This window comes from Cebus imitator, unplaced genomic scaffold (genome assembly GCF_001604975.1).
Source record: "Cebus imitator isolate Cc_AM_T3 unplaced genomic scaffold, Cebus_imitator-1.0 Scaffold217, whole genome shotgun sequence".
In the NCBI taxonomy this organism is placed as follows: Eukaryota; Metazoa; Chordata; class Mammalia; order Primates; family Cebidae; genus Cebus; species Cebus imitator.
The window spans coordinates 390,959-398,844 of record NW_016107532.1 but is presented as its reverse complement, the minus strand read 5'-3'; the positions used below and the strand labels follow the sequence as shown (position 1 = coordinate 398,844).

Below are 7,886 nucleotides of genomic sequence, written 5' to 3'. Positions count from 1 at the left end.
AAAAAAACAGCCAGGTGTGGTGGCGGGCGCCTGTAATCCCAGCTACTCTGGAGGCTGAAGCAGAGAATTGCTTGAACCCGGGAGGTGGAACAGTGAGCTGAGATTGCAGCACTGTACTCCAGCCTGGGCAACAGAGGGAGACTGTCTCAAAAAAAAAAAGAGACACTGTTTAGCACTTCACACTAACATGTGCACTCACACGTGCGCACGCGCGCGCGCACACACACACACACACACACACACACGCCAGTAAACCAAGCTGTCCCAGATAGGAAGCCAGCACTGGGGTTCTACCTCAGCCTTCAGCCTTCCGTCTGAACCCCCTTAACCTTTCCTTGCAAGGTGTTGACCTACCCTCTCAGCAGCACTTGACACACCCTTGAGTGCAGTCTGTTTCTCCCACCTCTTCTTGGAGACGCCCAAATCCAGTTCCCAGGCTGATGCAGGTTGCTTTCACACTGGCCTCTTGGCTTGCTTCTGGGAAGCCTGTGGTCCACTTTGACTCTTCAGTCTTTTTCTCTGCACTTGGTGTTTAGCTTATTCTTTCCATGCCTACCTACGGGGGCAGTGGATTTTAGTCCTGGAGCAAAGCCAGGGGGAGTAGAGGACTGAACTGAAAATGTGAAGCATTTACTACTGCAGGGGGTGCTCTCTGATGAGGACTCTCACAGCGTTTCATATTATAATAATAGCTCTTAACTCTGCAAAGTGCACATTGTTATTTGCCATTTAAAAATGATGAAACCAAAGGCAAGAGAGGTGGTGTAATTTTACATCATTTATCTAGCAAGAAGCAAAGTCATGCTTTGAACCCAGAACTGACTTCAGAACACGTTATCTTTCACCCTGTTGGCCTCCATCAGTCAAAGAATACAGTCCCTGGTGAGATTAGATCTAACTGGTTCGAAGATCAGCACTCCAACCTTGGAGATGTGGAGCTCACCAATGGACTTGATCATTTTCCTGTTGAATTTCAACAGATTTCAATAGGTCCATTTCCCTAATTGGTCAAGGTCATCTTGAGCTTTATTCCTCTCTCCTAGAGGATTAACACTGCCACAAATTTAGTATCCTTTGCAAATTTAATGAGCATATTTTTTTATTCCACCATGCAGTTTATCTGTAACCACCAGGCCAGATGGGGTTTCAGGACTGATCCCCTGGGCTTTGCTCCTAGGGAGGGCTGCACCTTGCGTGACTGTTGTCTCCCTCACAGATCTGCTCTTCCATCATTTCACGTCGTGGGGCTTTATTCTAGCTGACTGCCCAGCTTTGAGCTTTTCTGAACGTGTTGAACGTAAGGGCGCCTCTCTGCTCTTTGCATTCATATCTCTGGCTGCCTGTCGTTTATTCATTCAGCAAACATTTGCTTGTCCCCTTGCAGACCAGCTGCTCTGCATCCGACAGGGGGAAATGAACCGTAGGATAAATAAATTTAATAATACCAGACAATGGAAAGGTGCTTTGGTGAACATAGAAAGAGGGTTAGGAGGTTATGCCGGGGAACCAAGGAGGGAGTTCTGTCCCCAAACACAAATGTGCAAGAAATAGGAGAAAGCCAGGGACAGTGGCTCACACCTATAATCCCAGCACTTTGGAAGGCCAAGATGGGAGGATCCCTTGAACCCAGACCAGCCTGGGCAACATGGTCAGACCCTGTGTCTACAAAAAAAAATAAACAAAATGTAGCCAGGCATGATGGCACGCACCTGTAGTCCCAGCTACAAAGGAGTCTGAGGTGGGAGGAAGAAGAAGAAGAAGAAGGAAAGAGCAGATATCTGTTTTCTTTTCTTTCTTCCTTTTTTTTTTTTTTTTTTTTGACAGAGCCTTACTCTGTCACCCAGGCTGGAGTGCAGTGGTAGGATCTTGGCTCACTACAGCCTCCACCTCCTAGTTCCAATGATTCTCGTGCCTCAACCCCCAGAGTCGGTGGGATTACAGGCACACAGCACCACACCTGGTGGATTTTTGTATTTTTAGTAAAGACAGGGTTTCACTATGTTGGCCAGGCTGGTCTCGAACGTCTGGCCTCAAGGGATCTGACCACCTCAGCCTCCCAAAGTGCTAGGATTACAGGTGTGAGCCGCCACGCCCAGCCAAGATGTATGTTTTCTTTACATCAACTCACCTCTTTCATCCCACCTGATTGGTAGGATGTTTGACCTCAGTCATTTTCACCACTTTCCACCCTCACTGCCCTCAAGGTACACAAGGCTCTCAGGGTCTGACATGGCACCAAAGCATATGGCCAGTGAGTCATCTCTCATCATTGCTCACCAGTCCCTGCGTGTCACTGGCCAGACACCTGGTCAGGGAAAACCCTGAATTCCAGGCTTAGGACCTCATGTACCATTTTCTGAGCAGTGGGCAGAGGAGAGGTTTTTGAGTAAGCAGGATGTCATGACCTTTGCAGATGATGAAATAGCAGCAGAGCAGAATATGGTTTGTGGAGGGGAGAGGGGATACGAGTGCTTGCAGGGGGAAAAGAGAAATATTCTTGGCTGCTCTTTTGCCTAATTTATCTTAAAACTTGGTTTTTCTACTTTTGATTCTCCCTCCTAAATGTGACAGCCCTGAGACAGGCTCTCGGCTGGTTCTGTTGGGAATGGAGGGTTGAATTGGACCTGGCTGAAGTTCTCAAAGTCCCCCAGCCTCACCCCACCAGCCGTGGTGGACCTGGCCTTGTCCATGTGGTGTGTTGTTGTCGCTTTGGAGTTGACAGCTCCAGGTGGCGTCCAGTCATCACCTCTACTGCTCTCTGGTCTCATGTCCTGTCCACATGGGCTGGTCAAACATCTTGTCTCTCTCAGCCTAAAGGACTGTTTCTAAATGGGTAGATTCTCAGTGGTTGAAGCTTTTCCCCTACTCAGTTCTTCCTCTTACCCAGGAGCCGGCATCAAGACCTCTTACCTAGAGTTCGTTGGGGTTTTTCTTCTCCAGTGGTTTCTGCCATGGCCCCACTGACTAGTTTCCCCATCTCATTCTTTCCCAGTTGTTTATTAAGTAATGTGCATAAGGCTTTGCAAGCTACAAATCCTCCTTCATCATTGTGTGACTTAGTCCTCAACACGATAAAGGGCAGGTATTCATGGTGCCCATTTTACTGATGAGGAAACCGAGGCTGAGAGAGGCTAAGTTGTCTGTGTAAGGTTATGTTGTCCATAAGTAGCACTGCTAGGTCAGGTTTAAGCCTGATAGCCCTGTTAGCCTAGTCCCCAAATCATGACCTCTGGCCTCTTGGTCCCACCTCTCTCCTGATTGGATCAAGGAACAACAGGTTGAGAAGGATCAACATCTGCCCACCACTGCCTCAGTAGGGGGCTCTAGAGTGGAGAAGCCTGGGGCTCTGGCTTCAGCACGCCTTGTACTCCCATTGTGAGTGCTGGGGAGCTAGCATAAAGCTCAACCACATGCCCCCAAGGACTGGGTGAGCTGTGAAACACAGCTGACATTTGTGCAGCACTGCAGGTGGTGTGCGAGCACCTCCCACACTCATGATGTTTCTAATCCTCCCAAACCCTCCCTGAGACCAGAAAAGGGTGAAGAGCTGCCACTATCTACCCACACTGAGCACCTCACAGGAATCAGTGTCTCAGGACTTTATGCCTATTTGAGTCCAGGAGAATAATAATAATCACAGTAGTGCCAGTACTACGAGTAATCACCATCATCATCAGTAGTTAACATGGATTGCCTGCATGCAATGTTCCCAACACCATGCTTATTTAATCATCACAAGGCCCTTCAAAGCAGATACCATTATCATCTCCATTTTATGGTGATGGAAACTGAGGCTCAGAAAGGTTCCTGCTGAAGACCCCACAGCTGCTAAATGACAGAGCTGAAATTCAAACCCAGATTAGTCTTCTTTCAAACTTGTGATTGTTTCCACTATGCCAAGCTCTGTGGGAAAATTCTGACTGGCCAAGCACTGGGGCCAGGATTGGGTGCACTGGAGGTCTCAGCAGCACCAACTGATGCCCCCCCACAGCCTCACAGCTGCACTCACTCCCCCAGGGATGCTCTAAAGCTGGGCTCAAGCAAGCCCTGGCCAGAGGCCCTAAAGATGCTGAATGGGGAGTCCAAGGTGTCTACAAAGGCCTTCATAACCTACTCCAAACCCCTACTGGGGTTTGAACTGGCCAGTGACTGAGAATGTACAGCAAGGGGACATCCTAGGCTGGCCAGACTTCAGCTGTTCCTTTGAAGGTTTGATCATCTTACCCTGTTCCCAGCTCTGGGCCAGCCCCAGGCCCCACCTTAACCTGCCCTGTCCTAGCACCTACCCCTACCCAGCCTTAACCTCTGACTCATTCATGACCTGGCTTGAACCAGCACAGCACTGCTGCTGTGTGACCCTGTCTGTACCAGGCCTGATGCAGCTTCGGCCAAGACCACTGCCCATGCCCCCACCCCTGGATCAGTTGCACACTGTCCAGCTAGGCTGCCAGGCTGGCATCTGAGCAAAGGGTCAGCATCTTGCCTCTGGTCCCTTACATGCAGGGTCATGTAGTCCAACCCATGCCCATCTCTTCCTCCTCTCCCTTCTACTTTTCTCTCTCACCCTCCTTCCAGGGCCATGCCCTCACCTATGGCTTGGAAGGTAGGTGCCTGAGGCTGAGGCAGAGGGCCAGTGGCAATCACATCTCCTCTGACAGTCACAGGGGACCCCAGAGCTCCCTCTCCAGTTCCACCTGCCTTATGAGACTCCCATGTCTTCCACAGAAAAAGACACAGAAAAAGTGACATTTCTGAGTCTGAAGCTGGACGCCAACAAGGCTAAACTTGGGTACTGGGTGCTGCTGGTCCTGAGCTTTGTCATGTCCCTGGTGGTGCTGTGGCTGGCCTACAGGCTGCACTTCCTGGAAAAACAGTCACTGGTCCAAGACATTGAGATCTTCAGCCCACTGCCCAACGCCTACTTCCTGGGCATAGCCATGGAGCCCCGCCAGGCTGCTAAAAGACAGTGGATGCTGCTGGGCCTCTGCCTTGTTCTGATGCTGTGCTCAATCAGCCTGGCCATCTGGATTTTCACAGCACAGCAGGCAGCCTCCATGGATAAGAGCTGAATGGTGGAGCTGGGACTAGACACCAGTGAGACTGGTGATGCTGGGGGGCAGGAGGAGGAGGCTGAGCCAGAGAGAGTTGGGAGGCAGATGAGGGGACAGCCTGCATGCATATTGCCCAATTATAATTGGGTTCAGCCATGGCAGACCTGGGTACATGTGACATTGTAATTGAGTGTTTGAAAACTCATGTATTGGAGGCCATGTGCACAAACAACTGGCTCTATGTGATTTTATGTGTGTCCTGGGTTTCAGGCCAACCTCCTTCCCCACGGGGTTCAGGACCTATAGTTTTATTGACCCAGTGGCTGTGTCCCTATAAACCAGCCCGCCACCAAGTCATACCCAGAACTGGTTCTGCACACAGCCTTGTTTTCTTCAGTAGCCTGGCTATAGGGCTGCAGTGCCCAAGGAGTCTCTGCTCTGGTTAGAAAAAGGACTCTGCCAGCACTTTGGGAGGCCGAGGTGGGTGGATCACGAGGTCAAGAGATTGAGACCATCCTGGTCAACATGGTGAAACCCTGTCTCTACTAAAAATACAAAAAATTAGCTGGGCATGGTGGTACATGCCTGTAATCCCAGCTACTCAGGAAGCTGAGGCAGGAGAATTGCCCGAACCCAGGAGGCAGAGGTTGCGGTGAGCCGAGATCGCGCCATTGCACTCCAGCCTGGGTAACAAGAGTGAAACTCCGTCTCAAAAAAAAAAAAAAAAGAAAAGAAAAAGGACTCTGCTTCAGCCCACTTATAAAATGTACTCAAGTAGAACAGGACATTCCTTTATGAATCACCAGTGCCTAGTTTATGAGCACTGTGCTTTTACACTGACCAGCACATCTTTCTGCTGATCCTCAGGCCAGCCCTGTGTCAGGCTACATAATCTAGCCCCCAAAAGCTCTTTGTTGACCAGTCGAGATGCAAGTAGCCTCACAAACTGCCCCATGGCTCTTCCTGCCCCAGCCCAAGCCCTTGCAAATGGAGACAGTGGGTTGCTGGGCACTGAGCCAGGCTTGATTAATGATTGACTTCTTTAATATTTAAACAAAGCTCATCTCCAGCTACTCTGCTCTGGAGATGGCCTTGTTCAACACACACACACCTGCTGCCTGGCCCGTTGCCCTGGGGAGCAAGCACAGAGCAAACAGCACCTTTTCAGGCTCAATGGGGGATGGGGAGGACAGGAAGGAGGGAACTGTAGGAGACTATTTGGGAAATTAGTGCTCTAGAAACAAGCCTGGGGAAAGAACAAGAAAGCCTCTGCCTCTGCCTCTCCTAGTTCATTCTGGGACTGCCTGCCACGAGGATGCTACATCTAATATTTGGGGATTCAGAGAGTCTGGATGGAGGTTCCATGGGCTCATGGGGAAGCAGGGAGTCAGTGTCTGTTGTTAGAGAATAGAGGAGACTTGAGGAAAAAGGCATTATAGCCAGTAACTACAGAGAAGGGGTACCTGGGCTGCAACTGAGCTGGTGGGAGGTGGCCAAAAGAGGATAACAACTCTCTCTGAATTAAGAATATGAGCCCCATGCTGGGTGCAGTGGCTTATACCTGTAATCCCAGCATTTTGGGAGGCTGAGGCAGGCAGATCACAAGATCAGGAGTTCAAGACCAGCCTGGCCAACATGGTGAAACCCTGTCTCTACTAAAAACACAAAAATTAGCTGGGCATGGTGATGCATGTCTATAATCCCAGCTATGCAGGAGGCTGAGGCAGATGTGCTTGAACCCAGGAGGCAGAGGTTGCAGTGAGCTGAGATCGCGCCACTGCATTCCAGGCTGGGTGACAAAGCGTGACTCTGTCTCAAAAAAAAAAAAAAAGAGTCTGAGCCCCGAAGTCACATGTTCAGGGGACAGTGGTACTAGGCTGAGATCTCCATGGACTCTGCCTCTGTCCAGGTTTCAAGAGGTCTTCCTGAGATCTGGCTGAGCCCAAGCACTTGCTCCAGCCCCAGGCTCTACAGCACCCTCATTTGATGACTCTGTCCCTGCTCTTAATTTTCTGTGCTATAATGTCCTTGTTTGTCCCTATTACTAGCTATCAGCTGTATAAGAGTTGGATGCACATCAGGAGTGTGCCCCTGTGTAACAACTCTAGTCAGCACAGGCCATGGTGCACAAAGGGGACTTGGAAAATGATGGAATAAGCTAATGAATGAATGTCCCACTGCCCAGGTCCCTCCTCAGAGCTCAGCATCCCATGCACTGAGCTCATGAGAAATAGCCCCTTCTTTTCCTCCACAGCCAGCCTGTCCAACAAAGGGGCAGTCAGGACATCTCTGCCCCCTTCCATCCCCCAGCCACAGTGGCCAAAGAGGCCCCCATTAGGCACTGTGGCTCTGCATGACAAAGGCACATCCCATCCAGGACTCCAAGCCTCTCACCTGGACTCCAGCAAAAACCTCGCTGAGCCTCCTTATCTGTCCTCCTCCATCCGCCATTGTAAAGTTTATATCACCAGAATATTTCCTTCATGTCTAATTCCTTAAGAACTTGGTTGTTCATCAATTAAATCTAGATGTTCAAAATGGCATTTGAGGGTCTTTATTCATTACCACTTTCCTCCAAACTCACCTCTCCCACACCCCCTTGTCCCCCTGCCCCAGCCCCTCTGCACTGACATCATCTTTGGCCTTTGCCTAAGGTGCATGCTCCATCTGAATGCTTGCCCTCCAAGATCAGGCTCAAAATTGCTCACCAAGCCCTCTGCAGCATGACATGCCCACCCAGATGCTCAGTGAACAGTGGTCACCTTCTCCTTTTCCTCTCCAGGAAGCCTCTTTCAATAAACCTTATCCCACCCCCATCTGCTTTGTCTAGTGTGT

At 50.1% G+C, this 7,886-nt stretch overlaps 1 pseudogene; it reads left to right on the top strand.

Moving 5' to 3' along the window:
• The window catches only part of LOC108318315, a 12,763-nt pseudogene extending 7,694 nt beyond the window's left edge, over positions 1 to 5,069 (top strand).
• Positions 5,070 to 7,886: the final 2,817 nt, after the last annotated feature.